We start from the raw sequence: 23676 nt of genomic DNA, 5'->3' as shown, positions 1-23676 counted from the left end.
GAATAAAAGCATGTTGATTTTAATGTCAGGTTTAGCCTCTGCAGAATGGAAAATACAGAAAATTCTCTCTTTATGAACAATCACTATGTTGTGCAGTAGAGCTTTTCCATAGTTTCTTGCCATTTATAATAAAAGAAATGTATCAGTGAGCAGTGGAAAGCTTCAGCATTAAAACCTCTCATAGTTCACTGGATTCAATTCTTTTGTCCTACTAACCATAAGGACTTCTTTTTCCCCACAGGATCAAGATTTCAGGAGTTAAGTCACATTTTTATATATATATATATATGTGAATATGTACAAATCTATACATGTTGTCTTTAAGACTCCAAATAACATAGAGATGGGGACCCATTCTTGCTATCCTTCTTTGTCTTTTTTGTCTTTTTTACCCTGTTGTGATTGACCTGCCATTTTGCTTTGAAAATGTAGATTAAAATCTGCAAGATCAGTATCAGGTTAGTGAATATCAAAAAGATTTACAAAGCAGGTGAGACTATTAGGGGAAAATATTTTATTAAAAACCAATATAACTGGAAGAAAGTAGAGGCTTTTTGGCATACAAGACCTTTCCAAGTCTGAAACAGAAACATTCCAATAATTTTTGCCACAGTGGCTGCTGCTACTGCTATACAAAAGACTGCTACTGCTTTTCGCAAGGTGTTGAATTGCACTATACATAAAGTTTTAAAATATTATTTCTGAGATCATGGCTATATTACAAATCAGAGCTTGTATTTCTTTGAGTTCATTAATAACAAAAGTCAATTTTCACTGAATAATCATCTCTGTTTCATTAAGCAGGCCCTTGGTTGTTATGCATTAACAATTTTTTTTTTTACTGGGAGTGTGAAGACAGAACATTGGTCATTTTATACACAGGCAACAGAGCTATCAAATCAAAGCTATTGGATATTTATATTGTGATAGCTTTTATGTGCTCAAGTCAGAATTGTTGTCACGCTGAGCCAGCTACCAGTCAAACAGAGCACCCTGCTCTCGTAAGATTAGATATGTAGCAGTAACTAGATATTCTGAAACTACATGGGGTCCTGCAGGGTCCGGGCTCCAGTAATTATACGGGAATGGCTTCTTTGCTGCACCAGCATCTTCCTTGCTTCTGGTAGCCTGGAGAAAACCCAAAGCTTGCTGAAGTAAAAATATTTGTTAACTGATTACTTGTTTTTATTCTATTCTACTTCTTGAACTGCTTAAGTTGAAAGTGAATAATTCTGAATACAGATTTTCTGGAAGACTCGAGTATGTAATTTTGCCACAAATTAAACATCAGTTAGTACCAGAAGAACTGATCATTACAAGGAATGCTCTGTGCGCTCTGCCTTTGGAACTGACTGGAATAGATCAAGCACTGTTTCACAAATGACTGAAAGCCTTTGCTAGCAGGAGCATGGTGACCCAGACAGAGCTCTCCAAGAAGCAGCAGCTGCTCAGGTCTGTGGCTGCAGAGAGGGCTCAAGCCCAGCGTTAGTGTTGGAAGACAATGGAAAAGACACTTCTGTGTGGTGTGGATGATCTGCTCTGCCCAGTGGCAGGGCTTAAAGTGAAGGTGAAGAGACTGAGGAGTGTAAGGGAGTGAGAAAGATAGGTCACACCCTTCCACCCTGAGAGAAATGCAGCGGATGCAAACTCAGCATGGATTGGAGGAGACCCGACTTTCTTGCCATCAGTCTGTAGGAGGGGACCTGAAAGATTATGGTGAATTGAGACAGGTCCTCACTCACAGAGGTTAAAGAATCCCCTCCCAGTCTCCCTTGTCTTCCCAGGAGCCCTCAGAAAATAGGTATGAGGGCCTGGAACTTGGCAGATGACAGTGGAGAGAAGGTCCATCTGAGGGGTCTCCCACATTAGCACAGGCAACTGGATGGAACATTACTACAGGTAACAGGAAAAGAAGGCTGCAGTGGGTAATTCCCTTCTGAGGGGAACTGAGAACACTCTGTGCTGAATAGACCCAGCCCACAGGGAAGTCTGTTACCTCCCTTGGGTAAGAGATACTACCATAAGACTCTCTGGACTAATTCAACCCACTGCTGCTTGTGCAGGTCACCAGTGATAACACTGTTGACAGAAATGTCAGGATAAAAATAAGCTCAGGCCACAACAACCCCTGCAGCACTATAGGCTGGGGCAGAGAGGCTGGAAAGCTGCTGGGTGGAAAAAGGACATGTGGGTGCTGGTCAACAGTGTCTGAACACAAGCCAGCTGTGCCAGGCAGTCAGGAAGGCCAAGGGCATCCTGGCCTGTGTCAGCAATAGAGGGGCAGCAGGACCAAGGAAAAGATTCTTTCCCTGTACTGAATGCCAGTGGGGTGAGACCTTGAATCCTGCGTTCAGTTCTGGGCCTTTAAATTCTGGAAGGATTATGGTGCTGGAGAGAGTTCAGAGAAACAAACAGAGCTGGGGAAGAGTCTGGAGCACATGTCTATTGAGGCACAGCTGAGGGAGAAAAGGAGGGTCAGAGTGACCTCATAGTTCTCCACAACTAAGGAGTTGGGTTAGGTTGATCTGTTCTCCAATGGGTAAGGATTGATCTGTTCTCCCACAGATCTAGAGAGAGGATGAGAGGACACCATCTCAAACTGGACAAGGTGAGGTTTAGGTCAAGCATTAGGAGAAATTTCTTCCTGGGAAGGGTGATTAGACATTGGAATGGGCTGCCCAGGGAGGTGGTGAAGTCACTTAGCCCAGAGGTGGTTAAGGCAAGACTAGATGTGGCGATCAATGCCCTGGTCTAGTTGACATGGTGGTATTCAATCATTGGTTGGACTTGATGACCTCCAAGGTTGTTTCCAACCTAATGGATTCTGTGGTTCTAATAAAGAATTTTAAGTTTATATTCTGAAGTGTTCAGAACAGCATCACTTCTCATTAGTTTTATATATGTCCTTAATTATTCTGATAATAAATTTAGAAGTACTATTCCAACACTTCAAAGTAGTTAACAGCAATAAACTAGTTGCCATGAAAGAGACCCACACACTGCTGTTGCTTTATTTTCCCTGCATAACTGCCTGGGAAAAGATAAATGAAATTAATAAGTGCTCCTTCTGTCGAAAATTAAAATTCCCTGCAGTCATGGGGTGTATCCTCTCTTCCTCCTTTAGACTACTTAAACTGTGAGTATAAAGTTAGTGGGAAATTGTGACAGAATCATGCTGATCCACTTAGCAAAGTTTGGTAAATATGAAACAGCAGGTTTTTTTTTCCCTTTGCCATTAGCATGAGCCCTACTGACATGCTATTCAAAATGTGCAGCACTTTTCTCTATCTACTGAGAGTTTCTGCTCTTGCAAGGTTGTCAAACATTTGCTAAGACCAATACATTGGATATTTACTGCAAATGAGTACCTGATCTGTAGGGAAACCCCCATTTATTATGCTAGCTCCATCAAAACACAACCTCTCTGTCCACTGGGATCTTCTCTACTAACAACTAACAGCTTGGTCTCTGCTATTCCTCTTCAGATCTTTTGGGTAGTATTTTGCTGTAGGCAACCTGGATTAGAAAAAAAAATATTTGAAAAAAGCTAATCAGAGAAAAAACATTTCCAGTTTACTTTTGTAAAGCTGAAAATGCCAAGAAAAGTTGTGTATTGACAAGTTTTTTTAAAAAAACAGATTTTTTAAAATGCAACAGTTTTTTATACTCCTAAATGTTTCATTGATTTGCAGATCTCTTCTAAGCGTTCACTCTGTGAAACAAACCACAAAGGTGTTAGAAATACAGTGAACAAGTAGAGAATCTAAAAGGATGGAAGACGCTTCAAAGAGGGCCATTAGAGCCTGCCCACCTTCTCAAGAAGGAAACTGGCTAAACCTGTGATCTGTGTTTCTTGAAGTTTTATTTTCAATTTCTAAGGGGACTCAGAAGACAAAAATTAGACATTCACCTTAGTGAACAACAACAACAGCAAAAATTTTGCAGTCATGTTTTTCGTTTCTAGTAAAATGACACCTAGATGTGAGAATCAGATTGGGAATCCCTTGTAATTGCTGAGCATTTGTGTCACTAAAGCAAATGTTACAGTTGTGAAGCACTTAATGTCTCAGCAAAAGTGATGATAGTATTATACCTAAACTGCTAGTCAGGAAGACAAATCAAACAGTGATCATTTATGGGCACAGTTTGCAGCTAAAGTTTTCAGTTGTCTTAATTCTGCTTTCATTAGTAACAGTAAGCAACAATTCAAAAAGTCACAGGCAAAAAGAAAAGCAACTGGCCCCAGTCAAATTGAGGGTGCATACTGCAATTTATCCTGTTTCAGAGAGTAGCCAGTCACTTATGAATGGGGAAGGGTATGAGGAATAAGTATAAAAATGCTTACCCAGAGTATTATTCTGGTCTTCAGCAATTCAAGTCAGCAGTCCCATGGGGTTAATAGACTGCGTGGATTATTCTTTCTTAAAATCATTAGGGGCTTTTTTTTTTGACATGCATAAGCTTGTAGCATCCAAACAATTCTGAAGCAAGAAATTCCACAGAGATGTTACCTGTCCTCCACAGTGAAAGGAACCGTTGTTACAAAGAGACTTGAAAAGAGAATGCCATGTGCTGGAAAGAGGTGTGAAATAGGCAAATAAGTAGGAAGACTGTCTATCACTGAAGGGGTATCAGGAACAGCCAAAGGTGATACGGAGACTCCAGCATCAGAAGGCATGAAAAGACACTTTATTATTGGAAATCTACAGTTCTTATAGAAACAATGGTGGACCTAAGACCTGATTGGCCTTAAGGAAGGCCTCTCTCACACTATTGGTGAACTATGAATAGCACACTCTGGAGAACCATATCTAAAAACAATAGTTACAGAAAGAGAGATAATAATTGTTGGAATTCTTTCCTCCAAGTTTCCCACAGCTTCTACACAGCTTCCGTCTCTGTTCCCTCTCTGTTTCCTTCTCTCTCTGTTCAGAGGATATGTGATTCTACAACTGGCCACAGTCTTTAATAGCAGCATAGTAGTTTCCGGGATAATCAGACAGTGAGGAGGTGATAACAAAACAAGCACTTGCAGTGATGACTGCCAAGTTTTTAGACATCTGTTTTTCCAGTGGGGTTAAACTCAAACTTTTTGTGTTGCTTCTGTATGTGGCATTGCTGTAAAATGAGGAGGAAGCATAGAAAGTGTACTGCCATTCCAGTGATGGCCCCTGGCCTTGTCTTGTCTATAACACGCCCCTTGCTGGAGTAATTTGTAATTTCAGATTTAGCTGGGCTGTCTCAGTCACTTTGTAACCCTCCAACTCTCAGGCAGAAAGAATCTGTGGAGAAAATTGCGAGAGAGCGATTTCCTGCAAGGGCAGGAGTGTAAGTGGAAATGCCTCCAAGAGTCAGATTCCTTTCTGTTTGCACTCTCACCAAGGCAGAGAGTACATGCCTGCTTCTTTCCACAGGTCTGTTTAAAGCATGCAGAATGTTTAAAATGGGTACACAACGATTCAATGCTACAAAAATTAAAGTCAGTCAAGGTAAAAAGCTAGCAAGATGGGGATCTTTCCTGACAGCTGCAGAAACAACCAGCACTCTCTCTTTGTTCTGCTTTACAGCACTATCCAATATTGTCAGCATCATTGTCATAGCTGGGATGTGGCAACCTTTTTCTCCTAAAGGGCTTAATTTGTGATCTAAAACATTCCTAATAAGCTTAATGCACATTCCAAGGGAATGGGAGACAGCAGGCTTGATGCTATATGGTGCCTCTCATACACTGCAGGAATTGAAAACTCTCAGCACGATTTATGACCAAGGTCAGTGAATGCAAGTAAACTCATTAAAGCATTTATGGGGGTCTGGATAGATTAGATGCCCTTATTGACCTCTGCACTATACTTCCATTTCTCTGCAGCTAAATAAATAAAAAGGCTTTATTGGAACTAGATATTTTCAGAGCAAGTATGGTTATTAACCCAATTATTACAAAGCTTCATACCTTAATTCTTTTATTTTGTATTCTTTGTATCTTGTTTAGAAAACACACATTTATTGCTTTTGAAAATGTATCAGCAGAATGTATACAGAGTCTTGGTTTCATTAATCCAGTGACATCTATGCTCTTGATACCTCAAAGTTCATTTAAAATATATCTATCAGATACACTTTTATTCATTTTTCTTTAATGAACTGATGTGGTGGCAGGGGAAGAGGCTTTTGGCTGAGGGTTGGTCATTGTTTTTTTCTTTTTTAAAAATTTTGCCTTCTTTTTGTTAATTTTAACTTCATTATTAAGATGAATTGTAATGATGTTTAAATCCCTAGAGGCACACTGGTTTAATTTGATTTTTTCTGATAGATGAGAAAAAAAAAATGTTAGGAGTTGCAATCTTGTATTCCATACTCTTGGGCTTACATTTTTAATGTGTCTTTCAAACTAAAATTGATTTTTCTCTTTCTTTAAAATAAAAAAACCCATATTTTATGAGAGAATTAATACCTTTGGTGTTTTTTAAAATTTCTTGATAAGCATCTAGGATGAAGAGAGAAGCAGTTGTTTTCCTAACTATTGGCAAGAATCTATAGTATTTAAAATTTATTTTTTTAATTTCTTTTAAAAAGAAGATGGAATGCACAAACATCTGTGTAAAAACTTTCAGTTAATTAATTACTTTAAGTCTTGCATTTCTAAGTTACTATCTGCTTTATCTAGTGGAAGCCATAATTTCTAGTGAAGTCCAAGTACAAGCTTGGACTTTTAAAATTCTACTGAAATAAATGGTAAAAGTTCATTTGCAGAAGATAGAGAGAACTTCAAATCTAACTTTATATCAGTTACAGTTGAAAATATTTTACAGGTATCTCAATCATAGAATCATAAAATGTGCTGATCCATCAGGGTCATTGAGTCCAGTTTCTGGCCCTGCCAGAGGACACCCCAAGTCACACCATGTGCTCGAGAGCATTGCCCAATCGGTCAGGCTGGTGCTGTGACCGCTGCCCTGGGGAGCCTCTTCCAGTGCCCACACACCCTCTGGGGCAAGAACTTTTACCTGATACCCAGCATAAACCTGCCCTGACACAACTTCAAGCCATTCCCTTGGGTCCTGTCTCTGTGCGCCCCAGAGAAGAGATCAGGGTCTGCCCCTCCTCTTCCCCTTCCAATGAGGAAGTTTCCGACCCCAGTGAGGCCTCCCCTCCAGGATGAACAAACCAAGGGCCTTCAGCCATTACTCATAAGGCTTCTCCTCAAGGCCCTTCAGCAGCTCTGTGTCCCTTCTTTGGACACTGTCTTACAGCTTTATGTAATTTTCATTTTGTGGCACCCAAAACTGCCCCCATTAGTCGAAGTGAGCCCTCCCAGCCCACAGAGGAGCAGGACAATCCCCCTCCTCAGCCAGCTGGTGACACCATGATTGATGCCCCCAGGTCATGGTTAGCCCTCCTGGCTTCCAAGGCACATTGTTGACTCAAACTTTATTGCTATCTAAAATCTTTTTTCTGACTATCTGTATGAATATATGAAAGATTGGACTTCTGGCTTTGTGTGATTATTTAGTATAGTGACTAGCATAGTTGTGTGTATTTTGCTGTAAAGAAGGATATAGGCAGAGAGAATTGGGATTGTTCAGCCAGCAGGTTTGAAATCTTTGTTCTGATCTAATTGTGGCTTTCTAGTACCACAAGAGGTTCTACAAAAAAGATGGAGAGAGACTATTTACAGGGGCATGTAGTGACAGGACAAAGGGGAATGTCTTCACTCTGAAAGAGAGCAGGTTTACATTAGATATTAGGAAAAAATTCTTCCCACTGAGGGTGGTGATGCAGGTGATCCCTGGAGGTGTTCAAGGCCAGGCTGGATGGGCCTTTGAGCAACCTGGGATAGAAGAAGGTGTCTCTGCCCAATGGCAAGGCCATTGGAACTGGATAATCTTTGAAGTCCCTTGTAACCCAAAGCATTCCATGATACCATGGCACCAAACCCTTTTTCATCTGTATTAAACTGGAACTTGTGAAGCTTGAGCATTTACTTCTCCTGCACTTCTGTTTAAAATCTCAGTTCTTCTCTTACTAGTCTAATTATTAGCAAATGTCTAATAATAATTCTGGAATAAGTAGAAAAAGAGGCTAAGGTACTTGAAGTCTGAAGTCTTGCTGGTCAAACACACACTTTAATCCACAAAGAATGCTGGAGAAGCCAAACTAAATGCTTGTTTAATATAATAAGTTAACTTGGGACAGTCCTGTGTGTGTTAGGAAAAGGCACTGTGGTACCTTGTTACAGACCTCAGGTCTTCCCTCAGCAACAAAAATTACCAGAACTATTGTCTGAGTTGGGATTGGGACAGAGAAACTAAACCATTTTTCCCGCTTGAGCCAAAACATTAAACCAGCAGGAGAGTGCTTTTCAAACAGCAAAAGAAGGTAGAACTCCGAATTATTTTTCTACAGTTTTCAAGATACTCTCTCTAGATATGCTTTTGTCTTGGCCTTATTTATTTTAAATATTTACTATGAAAAAGAAATTGCCATAACTATTCAGCAGTGACATGTTGTATTTACTTCAGCTGCAATGCATGTTGCTAAACATAACTAACAGTCTTAATTCACAGAGACCAAAAAACCCACATGCATTACAGCAGTGTGCAGCAAAAGTCACATCTGTGTTCATAGACATCAGTTTGCATCAGGGGTCCCTAACCTCTGCAAGCACAGAATTTTAACTGGAAGCTTTGGCCCATTTCAAGCAGTTTCAAGTAATTTTGCAATAGTGGGTGAAAGTCAAGGACTGAAAAATATTTTTGATTGCTTTTTCTGGGCCTGTTTAAAGCCTGACTTTATAGCAGACAGGCTATAAAAGCCTGAAAGTTTTCAAAAGTGTTTGCAAAGACAACCTGAATAAAAAATACTTATAAATGTGTGTCTCTATGACAGCATCGTTACCATGTTGTTTTCATTAATCCCACCTGTAAACCTGGCTTCATTTTTTCCCTCCTCTATAAACCCTGTTTTCAGTATGTCTTCCAAGTAGGCATTTAACAAGAAGAATTGTATACTAAATGTTTTTGCATTTCCTTAGGTTTTCTATAAATTATAAAAGAAAACCTGATAAAGGAAATCCAGATTTGTAGCTCGCCAATGTGATTTTATTTCCCTCTTCTGCTGAAAGATGTCTTTGGTGAACAAAAACTTGTATTTTGCAATCTACCTGAAGAACAGTTCTTAACTAAATTGAAACATCAAAAATTCCTATTTCTGAAATTAGTTTCTGATTTGGATACAACTTATCAAAACAATGATGTAGCTTTCATAAGCATTGTCATTAACTGGCAATTTATTCATTGACAAGAATCTTCTTGAATTCTTCATTTAGAATAATACTTCTTTACTGTTGAACCATTCGTAGAGATAAAATTCTTCACATATCAGTCACAGCTACTGTGAATGTAACAGCTCCTGGCCAATAAACATCATCAGTTAACAGTTTACAGATGTAGTCTCTGTACTCTTTAGCATACAGAAAATAAATATTCATTGATCACTTTGCATTACAAGTCATCTGATTCACTCTGGTTTTCCTAGGCAGACTGAAAACAAGACCAAAACAGAGATCTGGTTTAGGTACTCAGATGAATATCTACTGTGCAAGGATCCAGGCACTTCCATGTTTGCCTAGACTTTCACAAATAAAGCATAACATCAATCAACAAATCAAATAATTTTACTCCAAGACCTATTATTGCTCAAAGAAATTCTGACAGATTTATTTCTAATCCATGTGACGGAAGGTATATAAAGTAAGGAGATCTCCATGAATTTGAGAACAGAAAAATGAATGGCTCCTAATGCCAAATTTCTAACAGGAAGGCACGGTTACCTCAGCTCCTAAGTTCATATGTACATGCAGGCTATGCTTTGAGCATGTTTTACAATTCCCCTTCCCATGCTTCAATTCTGGGCAAATGCAATTAGGTTGGAAGCTAAAATGGAGCTTCAGTGGGGCTTGTCAAGGTCACCACCCTGGTTGCAGGCTCAAGACCATTCCGTACCACCTCCTAGGCAGCTTGGAGTGAGGGTCTTCACTTTATTAGATCACCTATTTAGTGCACACAGGCAGAGGACATTGTGTGGAGGTACCCTTGTCTCGCATGACCACTTGCATGACTTCTGTTTTGTCATCAGCACGACTAGCAAAAGGAAATTTGCTTTTTCACCTCCAGTGTAATTTTGGAAGTTACCACAACTGAATGCAAAATCATAGCTGCCTATTTAGATTTCAGCCAAGAAGATATCCCTAACTGCAAGAATCCTGCTCCAGAGTCTTTTCCAAGCTAGCTTTACCTCTATCAAACAATGTATGATCAAGGATCTTCCAGTAGGATATGATCTGTGGGACACTGTACTGAGACTGTAAGGAAAAACTACAAAGCTGAATAAATGTGGGCAAGGATCACTATGTAAAATTACATTACTGCATTTAAAACAAATAATACAGACCAGAAAAAATCTCTGTGGAACGGGAGGGAAAGCGGCTTCTGAGGCACATGAGATTTTGCTGCAAAGGAAACTAACTGTTTTGAAGGCATTAAAAAAAAAACATTTCCAGGCTGCTTGTTTGCACTGGCATGTTTAGAATGGAGATAAACAAGAGAAACCAATGCTGAGGTGCTGATCCCTTCTCCTGGGGATCCAGTGATAGGATAGGAAGGAACAGTACAAAGCTGAACTAAGGAAGGTTCAGATTGAGATTGGGAAGAATTTCTTTACCCATGAGAGGGTAAAGCCCTGGAACAGGATTCCTAGAAAGGTGGTCAATGTCCAGTGTCTGTCAATGACTGAGGCATTTGGACAATGTCTTTGATAACATACCTGAATTTTTGATGAGTCCTAAAAGCTTCAGATGGTAATAGAAAATTTTTATAGATCACTTTAAATTGAAATGTTCTAGTCTATTATAATCTAGTCTATTTCTTTCCATTCTGTTCTATCTATATGCAAGAGTAGGAGCTTTTTCATTGAGAATATGATTTTTGCTCAGTTACAGATATCCCATATAATAAAGAATTGTTGCTATTTTTCATTTTTTAGATAATTTACTAATAGTAAAGTACAAGTACTGCAACTCTAACTGGCAAATTTATCACACATGCTTTGCTTGCAGACTTCAGAGTGTCTCTACATTATAAACCTCTTGTTTTACTTTTTTTCTTGCTAAGAGCCCCTGGGTGTGGACAACATTTTATGTTTTGGATGGCAATCTACTGTGCCCATGGATCATGTGTTGCTTTTGTCATAATCCTGCAATCAACACATTTGCACAGGTGTTTTATTAAATCCTCTCAAGGTTGTTGTTATATGAGTAGTGTAGAAATATAAATACACTGATGATAAGTAGTTAATTTCGGATAAGACTAAATTAACACATCCACAAGAAAAACTTGGTTTGTTTGATTTGGACTCTACAGATATCTAAGTGCTCGAGAACTACTACTAAATAGAGAGATTGTTCTCTATTTAGAATTACAGGAAAAAATAATTTAAATGTTCTTCACCAGAATCAAATCCAAGTTCATTCAGAAGATGAATTCAGAGAAGGTGAAATTTATTAGAAATGAAGCTGTTTAGAAGGGTACACCCTGGCAGCAACTCCTAGATTTGCCTGTGGGTAGTTACAACCCTGGCTCACTGGATGCAGAGACAATTGACACGGGTAAGCTGATCAGGGGTTGTAGCCCTCTTTTTGGACTCTCTAATATCTGTAGATCTTTCTGACACTGAGGCACCCAAAACTGCCTTCAGGACTCAAGTGAGGTTGCTCCAGTGCAAAACAGAGCAGCACAATCCCCTCTCTTGCCTGGCTGGTGATGCTGGACCTGATGCCTCCAGAACAGGGATATCTGTCCTGGTTGCCAGGGCAGTGCTGGCTCATGTTCAGCTTGCCATGGACCAGGATCTCCAGATCCCTTTCCACAGTTCTGCTCTCCAACATCTCATTCCCTGGTCTGTCCATACATCCAGGGCTGCCCCATCCCAGGTGCATAATCCAGCTCTTTCCCTGGTTGAAATCCATACAGCTGGTGATTGCCCAGCTCTCCAGTTTGCTGAGGTCTCCCTGCCTTAGAGGAAGCCATCATCTCCTCCCCGTTTAGTATCATTGTCAAGCTTAGTGTACCTTTGAGGTAGGAGAGAGGATAGGAGGATGGAGCAGGTTAGTCCATGGGCCCTCCTCTCTGTGCCTGACTCACCAGTGAGCCAAGAGCCATTAGTGCTCAATATCAAAGGAGATTAACTGCCCAAGAGCTTTCCTTATTCTGTCATTCCCCTTCCTTCCGAATTGAACCTGGAAGAAGTTCACATCCCCTGCTCTTACAGGATCTTCAGTATGACTTTTAATGGCATTTGCTGCAATGGCCTTTATGTGGGTTAAGAATTATCATAGCACAGCGTATGCTAAAAACCCTCTCTTCTGCTCTTGGTCTCACTTCAGAGTGGAGAAAACCCTTCAGAGTAGAGAGAACCATTTAGTCACACTTAAATTACCACCAAACATGCTGGAAGCAGAGCAGTGTTCCATCTATGCCTTTTGATTGGGCTTCCCAAATGTTTAAAGTCTGGTATCTCTCCTAAGAACTAAGATCTAAAATAATTTTGGATTTAGAACTTTTACAAAGTAAGGAAAAGCTTTTCACCATAATTTTTGTTTTACTTTACTCTCATTTAGTTCTAAAACCCTTAATGTTACCTGTACAAAGACTGACAATCTGAAATTTGTCAGTCTCTAAGCAGGGAAATATGCTTATTGAGGATGTGGAATTCTGGATATTTATACAATATCGTCTCAGATATCTCAAAAGGTCACAGACCTACAAGATTTAAATGTTCACATCTTGCATGAAAAGGCTGCAATTCGTGAATTTTTGGTGGGGAGATGCAAGCTGAATTCAGGATCTTCCCGTATATACGCTTTTCCTTTGACAAAGATGTCTTATTTTGTCATTCCAAAAATATATCTGTATTACAAATACTTGTCAGAAGCAACTTTGAGCATCTAATAAATGTCAAACCATTTAATCGCTTATGTTATTTATGTCTGTACATTCTTTATGGCACCTTTAGGACAAATTAAATTTTGCCATCTTTTGAACAGCCGCTTGAATGAAATGTGTCATCTTCTTTGATACACAGTAGGTGAAATGTGTGCAAAACTTGGAGCCAGAGATTGTTAAGCCTGCTACTTCTCTGAACTTTTTCCTACTCTTATTGCTGAGCTTGTAGCCGTAGTGCGCTTTTAATACTGCAAGTTGCAACAAACTGAAGTGTGAGGTTCCCCGTAAAAATAAATGAGTTGGTTTTCTCACAGAGACAGCAGCTTTTCAAATCTTGCTTTATCATCCATTCTGCTGGTATTTTTATCTGACCAGGGGTGACATACCTGTGCAGGATTTTCTTTTTATCCCCTCTTATATTTCAAGACTTTTTTTCCTGTCTCAGACATGTCACTGACAATCCTTTTGTGTTTTCCTTGGTACCTGAGAGGTTTAATGGCCAAGTGCAGTAGCCAAACCTTTAGAAATTTTTGCTGTAACTCTGCAGAGACCGCTTCAGTGAGGGCCACAGAACTGTCAACATGAAAAGTGAGAGACCCCTGTGGTTGAACGGTCTCTAGTGTATTTTTTTCTGAAAATGACAGCAGAATGGGTAAATGTATTTCTTTCAACCTCTCAGTGGCCTTAGAGATGCACATGATCTTCTTGGGGTCGTGTAATGGGGTGAAGATGTGCTAGGAAGTTGGCCTAGCAACTGTTTGATTTTTGATAGTTAGCAGTTTGAAAGAAATCAGTTGTTGGCAAGCCTATTAATGTTAAATACTTAAACATCATAGAAGCATGTAATTTAAACACAATTAAACATTTATTAAATGTCAAATATCAATAAATGATTGATAGAGCATTCACTGGTTGAGTTGAAACCCTGGGGCTACTGTGATGACCACAGTGAATTGAAAATTGACTACAAATAAAATGTTCAAGGATTTTGAGGCATTTAAAAGGCAATATAGCTTCCTGTGAGTTAAGTAGTCTTATTTTGAAATTAATACAGGACCTGCTCCCACAAATATTCCCATTAACAGTTTGTTAAAGGTAATGGGACTATTCAAAAAGACACACTGTCATGGTTTGACCCGGAAGGAGTGGGAATTCTGGGAAGCTGTGGTCAAACCAATGAAGGTTTTGAGTTTCATACTGACACCTGGTGTAGCCAGTGGGGTTTGGACACACCTCCGAGAATACACAGGGGTTAAAAGCAGGGCACTGCCCTGGCATTTCCTCTTTTTGGACATCGCGGCCGAGGAGTTCAGACCTCTCTCCCTCGCCCGGCCCGCTGCTGCTGGGCGGGGGAGGGGCCAGCCATGCGGTGAGGCCTGGGGCCGGGACAGAGATGGGCTTGGGGGGGCTTCGAGGATGGAAGGGTGGCGGAGCCCCAAGAGACATCGAGATATCGGGCAGCCAGCCCCCCCCCCCCCCCCCGGAGAGAGAGAGAGCCGGCGGCACCGAATGTGATGGCAGCCAGCCAGGAGGAGAAGGGGAGAGAGAGAGAGAGCCCGGCCGGCCGCAGCAGCAGCATGTGTGGGAGTATCATCTCCTCCCAGGGCAGACAGAGACTGAAAACTTTTAACCCTTTCTTGCATGATTGGGGCCTTGCGAAAATGCTAATCCTCCTCGAAGCTGAATAAGAAGGGAGATGAGAGATGATATGAGATAAGGACCTTGGCCCGGAGTTTGTGGAGATGATTGGATGGGGAGAGATGATTTGGAGTGGCCTTTGGGCTGGACGTTTTCTTGTAGCCATGGACTCAGTTGTTCCTGTGACACAGACTGCATTTAGGGGGAGGCAGTGCCTCAAAACCAGGAGGGTTCATTTGTGAGGACCCCCCGGCCCCAGGGGGTTGGAAATATATGGGGGGACAGTTGTCCCAAAAGCAGAGACTGTGCCTTTTTGGAGTGAGACAAGGCATCCTTGAAAGACCACCCTAAAAGCAGCTCTGGCCATGTCTCGGTGGTGAGAGCACTGAGCATGGAAGGAACATGTCACAAGCGGCAAATGGACTTTCCGGGCGGTGCCAAAGTGACAAAGAAGCATCCGGGATTTCACTGTTTCCAGGAAAAGCCTATGGAACAAGAAGGACTCCTTTTCCTCTCCATGAACTGCAGTTTGAGTATACTAACGTGTGGGGCCAAGGCTGAGCAGTTGTTTTGAGAGAATGTATTGGATTGGGAAAGTTAGGGAGTGGGGAGGAGGAAAAGTGGTTTTTGTAAGGTTTTCAATTTTTTTTCTTTTCCTTATAGTCTTTCCTATTTTTTCCTGTAGTTTTAGGTAATAAAGTGTTATTTATGTTTAAGTTGGAGCCTGTTTTGCTTATTCCTGGTCACATCTCACAGCAGACACCAGGGTGAGGCATTTTCATGGGGGCACTGGCTCTGTGCCAGGCTCAAACCATGACATTTTTTGGTTCCCTGACCGGGAATCGAATCACGGGAGAATGATGAGGTAAAGCTGTGAGATGAGACCAAGAAGAATAAGGAAAGCATGTACTAAGTTAAGGTAGATGAATAGTCATAGTGAATCTAAGGTATTGTTGTGTAGAAGTGTTTTGTAGTCCTGTTGATAATTTTAGAAAGTGTATTCTCGGAGGTGAAGGGTGGAGTGTCATGGTTTGACCCGGAAGGAGTGGGAATTCTGGGAAGCTGTGGTCAAACCAATGAAGGTTTTGGGTTTCATACTGACACCTGGTGTAGCCAGTGGGGTTTGGACACACCTCCGAGAATACACAGGGGTTAAAAGCAGGGCACTGCCCTGGCATTTCCTCTTTTTGGACATCGCGGCCGAGGAGTTCAGACCTCTCCCTCGCCCGGCCCGCTGCTGCTGGGCGGGGGAGGGGCCAGCCATGCGGTGAGGCCTGGGGCCGGGACAGAGATGGGCTTGGGGGGGCTTCGAGGGTGGAAGGGTGGCGGAGCCCCAAGAGACATCGAGATATCGGGCAGCCAGCCCCTTTCCCCCCCCCCCCGGAGAGAGAGAGAGCCGGCGGCACCGAATGTGATGGCAGCCAGCCAGGAGGAGAAGGGGGGAGAGAGAGAGAGCCCGGCCGGCCGCAGCAGCAGCATGTGTGGGAGTATCATCTCCTCCCAGGACAGACAGAGACTGAAAACTTTTAACCCTTTCCTGCATGATTGGGGCCTTGCGAAAATGCTAATCCTCCTCGAAGCTGAATAAGAAGGGAGATGAGAGATGATATGAGATAAGGACCTTGGCCCGGAGTTTGTGGAGATGATTGGATGGGGAGAGATGATTTGGAGTGGCCTTTGGGCTGGACGTTTTCTTGTAGCCATGGACTCAGTTGTTCCTGTGACACAGACTGCATTTAGGGGGAGGCAGTGCCTCAAAACCAGGAGGGTTCATTTGTGAGGACCCCCCGGCCCCAGGGGGTTGGAAATATATGGGGGGGACAGTTGTCCCAAAAGCAGAGACTGTGCCTTTTTGGAGTGAGACAAGGCATCCTTGAAAGACCACCCTAAAAGCAGCTCTGGCCATGTCTCGGTGGTGAGAGCACTGAGCATGGAAGGAACATGTCACAAGCGGCAAATGGACTTTCCGGGCGGTGCCAAAGTGACAAAGAAGCATCCGGGATTTCACTGTTTCCAGGAAAAGCCTATGGAACAAGAAGGACTCCTTTTCCTCTCCATGAACTGCAGTTTGAGTATACTAACGTGTGGGGCCAAGGCTGAGCAGTTGTTTTGAGAGAATGTATTGGATTGGGAAAGTTAGGGAGTGGGGAGGAGGAAAAGTGGTTTTTGTAAGGTTTTCAATTTTTTTTCTTTTCCTTATAGTCTTTCCTATTTTTTCCTGTAGTTTTAGGTAATAAAGTGTTATTTATGTTTAAGTTGGAGCCTGTTTTGCTTATTCCTGGTCACATCTCACAGCAGACACCAGGGTGAGGCATTTTCATGGGGGCACTGGCTCTGTGCCAGGCTCAAACCATGACACACACGCTCCTTGCAGTAGTAAATCTTTGCAAATTATGGAAATTCATAATTTTGAAAAGTAATGATGACTTTATTTTATATGACTACTTCTTTCCTTCACTCATGTGATCCTAGCAAATTTATAAGCCGTGAGAAAGATTGTTTGCATTTTTTCTTCTAACATGATATTAAATTGCAATATTTATTTTGTTCTTTTGGAGACATCAGTCTTGTCTAAGCCTAGTTGTTGATGATTTCACATCATTAGTTGTTCATTTATAATAATTTCTTTTTTTTGTTGTGAAGGGACTTTTTCATAATGTTGTATCTTTCAGTCTTACTAGATATCCAGCCTGCATAACAGGTATGAAGGAATTTTTTGGTAATTGTATAAAAAACCTCCTTTTTTGTGTGTTTTCCCTTGTCACCCTGTAAATACATAAAAGTTTTCTGAGAAACGTAACAGTAGACATACATGTCGCAGGTTATGTAAGATGAGGACAGTCTGCAATCTTGAAAGAGGTGGTATTTTGATGTTCTTTGGATGAAGATTGAATTAATTCTAATTATCTAGCCTAATCCTTAATTTTCTCCAACAGGAAGATGAAGATTCTCTAAGGAGATGGTGGTATATAAAAAGCGTGCAAGTGGAAAAAAAATTTTTTACAACTAGAAAATGGGATGTGTGAATTTTTCTGTTTCAGTACTGACTGGAGATTTCTACCACATAGCAGCCCTACTAGAGCTTTGAGATGAGCTATATAATTTTCCTGGTGCTTTTTACCTGATGTGTGCTAAAAATTGCCCACAGAAATGAGCCCCATCTATGACAACTTCTGCACACGGAGGGTTTGCAACACTGGGGCCTCACTGCTAATAAGGATTACTTTGCCATCTTTGGCTGCAGTTCTGAATGCAAAGAAGAGCTGCTTCATGCATCAGTTATGTACCGTGCTTGGCAGCCCCTTGTGCTGCTTTAAACAGTCAGTAGATAGTAAATGAGTGAATGGCACAACAGTAGCAACTAAAGCTTTTGCAGTGTCCTACAAAAACAGGAAGCTAATCACTTATTTCTGGTAGTGGGCAGATAAAATGGAAACATCAGCTTCTGGGTAAAATCTGATGTAATGGGTCTCTGCTTAGAAATAACTTCCTGTCCTTTCCTTCTCTCTCTCAGCGATTTTAACAGTATCTAAACTCTTTACCTTGATATTTGTTCTCTACACTGATCAAGCAAGCTGGAGGGATTCGGAGGTTGAGGCTGTTTGTGGTAGGAGTGAGGGCATCTGAATTCTGCTCTCAGAGGCAGTGTTGGTCCTACACAGGTACTGATGGAAAACAATGAGAAATAAATGATGAAAGAGTTTCTTCATCATGTCTGCAAGCTGGGGACACAACTGATAAGAGAAAAGTGTTATCACTTTCAGCAGATTCACAGACAGAGTCATGCAGGTTGGTATCAGTGCTCTTGAAAACCTGCACAGTAACATGCATCAGTAGAGACAAGTCAAGATCTGAGACTCATCTGAACACTGAGCAGAGACCATCATTCTGCCTGTAAGGACGGCAAATAACTATAATCTTCACAGAAACAGTGAGCACTGAGGCATTTGATAGACAGGTAGCTGTATACATTCAGAGGCACACAGGGCTGTCAGAAGAGGAAAGACAAGATTTTGACAGTTTTGGTGGGCGTCCTGTATTGATTGCAGCTGATGTGTCTGGCCTGCAAGAATCGTTTCATATTTTGTCTGAGCAGCTTGACATACCTACAATGTTGGAGATGGGGTTTTTTGGTTCTTTTATCGTAATTTGAAAATTGCTGTCATACCTTTGTCATTCAAACCATGTGTTGTAAAGCAGCTGAAGTGTGAAGTCATGTAAGGGAAGTTGGTGGATCAGATCTTCTATCTTTCTGCCCACTCCAAAATGTTATTGAGGGTTTTTGAAAGTGCACACTGTTGGCAATACGTTGAGAGGGGGCTGGATGGTTCCAGTGGCTAGTCTGGCTTCTTGTTGATGAACTGGCCAGAGAAGCAGCCATAGGACTAACAAGCTGGTAAGGTTTCACTCAAGCAGTTGCTTAGGAAGTTTCAGGCTGGAAATTAATGAAATACCTAGTCCCTGCTTATATCTCTGATATGACAAATAAAGGTAAAAGGTACTTTGGGTCAAAATTTTGAAAGGCAACTCCTTGGTGTTTAGAAACCTTCCTGCATTCGTTTTTCTTGAGCAGTGACACTGGCAGGCCAATGCAGTTTGACTTTGCCCGCACAAAACCTATCACAGGCAAATGACACTGCCAGGAAAGTGCAGTGTGCAATCTTATGTCTGTTGAGAAAGTGGGACCTTTCAAATATAATCCAGAGTGACACTTTAATCAAAATAAGTTCATGTGTCTTGAAGTATTGAGGTTTCTTTTTTTTTTTTTTTCGTGGTTTTATGTATTTTTTTTGTTACTAACATAGTTGGGCTTGGACTCACGAGAAGTTTATCATGAAGCTGTACTCAGTCAATGAAGTACTCACAATAGTATCTGTCTCCTTCACAAAAACAAAAAAAGAAGAAAAAATGGTTTGAGGGGACAAATGAAAAGAAACCCACTAAAAGCAGTAAAACATCTTGAACCTTTTCTTCCTTTTCAATACATTGGGACTAGATAATAGACTAGATACTCTGTATAGATAAATGCAGATAAAATGCAAAAGAAAGTCCCAGCCAGAGCAAAAATGTTAAATTAATATTTTACACTTGTGTTTGATCTTGAAAGACCTTGGTTTCTGCACCACAACATTTTCTTTTGCAGATGTACTGCAGCATCAGATGTTTTCAAATTTAACTGCTATGAGAACCAGCATAGAATAAGTCACTAAAATGATTAGCAAAAATCATGTGAATTTGTTGAGAGTTTAAGGGATCTCAAAACTCAAGTAGCTAAGCTAGTAAGCTGCAATATGTAGTTTCATGACTAAAGCTGCATTAGAGTCACAAAATTAGAAGACGATTACTGCAATGTTAGTTTTTGAGGGAATTTCCAGGAGACCTCATGGTAATGAGAGACTACTTGTACCAAAAATATTGCTAGCCATTCTTCTGTATAAAAAGTATTACTCATATGAATAAATACTAGACACTAAGCAAGAGTTAAGCAGATTTTGCTCTGGAAAATCTATTGTAGTTCTTTGAGGAAGATTGTAAGCATGTACGCAGGGGACCTGCAGCTGATACGCTCTGCTTAGATTTCTAGAAGTTATTTGACAAGATCCCTTCTCAAAGGCTCTTAGAGTAATTCAGCTGTCATGGCACAAGGAGGAAGGCCATTATATTTTTAAATAACTATCTTAGAAGAGGAAAAGCAGAGAGTTGAAGTAACTCTTCAGTATCCTCAAAGAGGGAAGGTAGGCAGTATATATAGGGCCTTGCAGTATATGCATTGGGCCAACTTTGTCTGTTAATAACCAAGGGAAAGGGATGAATGGGAAGTAGAAAGTTTACTGATGACAGTAAATTAATCTGTAAAGTAAATACAAAGGCTGACTTTGAAGACATATACAGGCAGTGGATAATCAAATGGTAAATTATATTTCCAAATTATGAACAGAGGAGGGAAAACTATGTAGGGCATTATTAGGAAAAGTAGGTAGATCATTGTCACATGAGGTTATAAAGCTGTGCATTATGCCTTGAAAACCCTCTATAGTATTTTTTCCCTCTTCTAAGGAGTGATAAATACTAAATTAGAAGAATTACAAAAAGATTTTGTGGAAGACCCAAAGGTATGGAATTGTTTCTGTATGAGAAGTGATAATAGAGTGAGGATTTTCCTTTGGAAGAGGAATGAGGAGAGTACCTAAGCATATTTTAAAACAAAGCCATTGCATCATAAGTGGAATGCTGGCAAACAGAGGTGCATTATGATTTGAGGACTTTCTTTTTGTAAAAGAACCTGCCAAAACCAGGTGACTTTATCATGCACAAGATTTAAAACAGGAAGAGGTGAATGTCCACAGAGTGCATAGTTAATCTATGCATAAGTGGGCTCCAGGGAAAACTGGAAAAAGTTTGTCAAAGATAAATTAATAATTCATTATTAATAAAGGGACACTCTTATTCACAAATGACCTAACCAATTTCTTGGAGTGTTAGGAGAACTCATTCAAGTTTGCTTTCTTTTGGAAATATTTTATGGCAGGACATTTAACACATTCAGGAAAGTCGTACTGGGGGAATTCCTCCCTTTTCTCTTAACCTATAATTTAAAAATAGAGGAGCCAGTTGATGAAGTTTACTGTGGTAGTTAATCAGTCTTTTGCTTAAGTTAGTCTCTCAGGAAAGCATTCAATCTTACAATGAAACTTCCTTTGAATTTTGAGAAGGAAAATAAGCACAAGACCTGGGTGAAGTTTTTAAATACCTTGATAGAGTGTGTCATGTAAACAAAAAAAAGAAAACATTAGTGGAAGCTTAGAGAACAAGAAGATTCCCAGCTGCCAGAAAGCCAGAAAAGGGCAGCAGTAGCAGTAAAGTTTGCTTCCATGCTGTCCGTTCAATTTTCTTAAGGTATGGTGGTGTGTAATCTGCAATTTTTCTACCTAAAAATTATACATGGAACACATTAGACATCCACTGGGACTGCTGAGAAAGGAGTCTGGCCCAGTCATCACAGTTATTCGTGCAAACAGTAGCTGTCATACACGATTAGATTACCTGTCAGAAGAGTCGGATGAATTACCATGTTTGCATCTTACTCAGAGCACTGCTTACCTGTGCATGAACACTGGGAGCATTCTATTAGTTGCAAGTGAAATAGGTGTGAACGGAATCAGCATCATATAATTACTTGCTAAAAATATTCTTAATATTGTTTTAAGATTGAAATAACTTCCATGTTCACATGCAAAATTAGCATCTTAATGAGCACTGAGATTTGGATTACTGAGGTACCACATGGAAATTTATAGCTAGGTCTTACTGGCAAACAGTCTGTAATTACTCTTCACTTTTCTGAAAAAAATTTCTGATATTTACACATTATTGATATAGATATTAACATATTTTCCTCAAAATATGATAAAAGAACTGTTGCTATTATTTTAATTAAAATGGTAGAGATATTAAAATGAGAGTGGGCTGGGTGGCATTTTTCTGTCTAAAAATTTTCAGTGCTGTGTTTTTGAACATCCGTTCTTACTGCTTATTTCCTATGAACAAGCATTGATTCAGTCAGTTCCAAATCTTCTGTAACAAGAATTCATAGTGCCGAAAAATGTGAACCATATAGGAAGGACAGTTTTTCTAAAATTAGTCCACATATCTATCAAAAATCTATCAAATATTTATCAAATAGCTATAAGATATCTATCTATCTATCTATCTATCTATTCTATCTATCTATCTATCTATCTATCTATCTATTCTATCTATTCTATCTGATCTATCTGTCTATCTATCTATCTGTCTATCCATCTATCTATCTGTCTGTCTATCTATCTATCTAATCTATGTTTGTATGTATGTGCATAAGCCTCTGATTTCAAGAAAATGAAAGGAAACTTTTGTTTTCCTAATTCTGAACACTGGGAGCAAATTTTGCAGTTTATGGGTACCAAAGGACGATTTTACTTGGATATGGTGGATCCTGCAACAAAAGTTAGCTCTCCACTATTGTTTTATAGAAATGGCATTTATATTAACAAACTGAAGAATTATGTGTTATCTGATCTCTTTGTACATCCAGGTTCCTAATCTCAATATACAGACATTTGGCCAGAGACCAGAAATTTATCTTCTGCCAGATTCATGGATTTAATTACATTTGCATGAAGTTTTGCTGTACAGGAGAAAGACATTTGCCTTAGGATTATTTATGTTACTCATATATGTTTCTAGAATGGTTAAGGTTGACTCTGTGGTGAGTCTGCCTAGGGAGAATACAAAAAGAAAAAGATTTTCTGGAGAGATATGTTCATCCCTTTTTAATGGGATGGGGACTGTTGTGACTTTAGAATACTTTTTCTGCAGCTCAGATGAGGAAGCCTGTCTGTGCTTGTCATGGTGTAACACCTTATTCCTGAATGTCAAGCTGTCTCTGGAGAATGGCATTTCAAAGCTTTGAATTTCCCTCTCAAGGGAAGTTTAATGCCATAAGAAACCTTGAGTATTGACTCAGGAAAAAAAAAATAAAAGAGACTTTGAATTTTCCACAGAAGAAACTATTCTGGTTTGATTTTTAAGAAAATGACACTGAACAACGCTCACAAAAAAAAAGCAGTCCCAGTCGCTGGCAGACCTTTGACTGAATGTGTCTTCCAGGGACTCTACAAGTATAAAATTGCCACCAGAGTGTGTGGTGGAGTGGTGGAAAGCCCTGAGAGAACATCTCAAATGTCAGTTTTCAGGACTGCAGACTCTTTTCCTCCTACTGCCAAAGCAGTCATCTGAAATAAACACTTCAGACAGAGATGGAGACTCTTGGGGCTCTTGACTTTGGGAGTCTGGACTCCCTGGAGAGCCCAGCTGGGAGATCATGTGCATGGTCAGGCTTCTTTGCAGCCCAGCAACTGAGATGGCTCAAAGCCAGAAGTCATCTTGTAGAAGTTTGCTGAAAATAAAGTGCTTCTGTGAAACCTTATGGGTTCAGCGTTTCTATATTTTTCAGTGAAAAGCTGTTTTCTTGGAAATTTCTTGACCAGCTTTGTCTGGG

The sequence above is a fragment of the Zonotrichia leucophrys genome, chromosome Z (genome assembly GCF_028769735.1).
Source record: "Zonotrichia leucophrys gambelii isolate GWCS_2022_RI chromosome Z, RI_Zleu_2.0, whole genome shotgun sequence".
Classification (NCBI taxonomy): Eukaryota; Metazoa; Chordata; class Aves; order Passeriformes; family Passerellidae; genus Zonotrichia; species Zonotrichia leucophrys.
Note: the sequence above shows the minus strand (reverse complement) of the source record.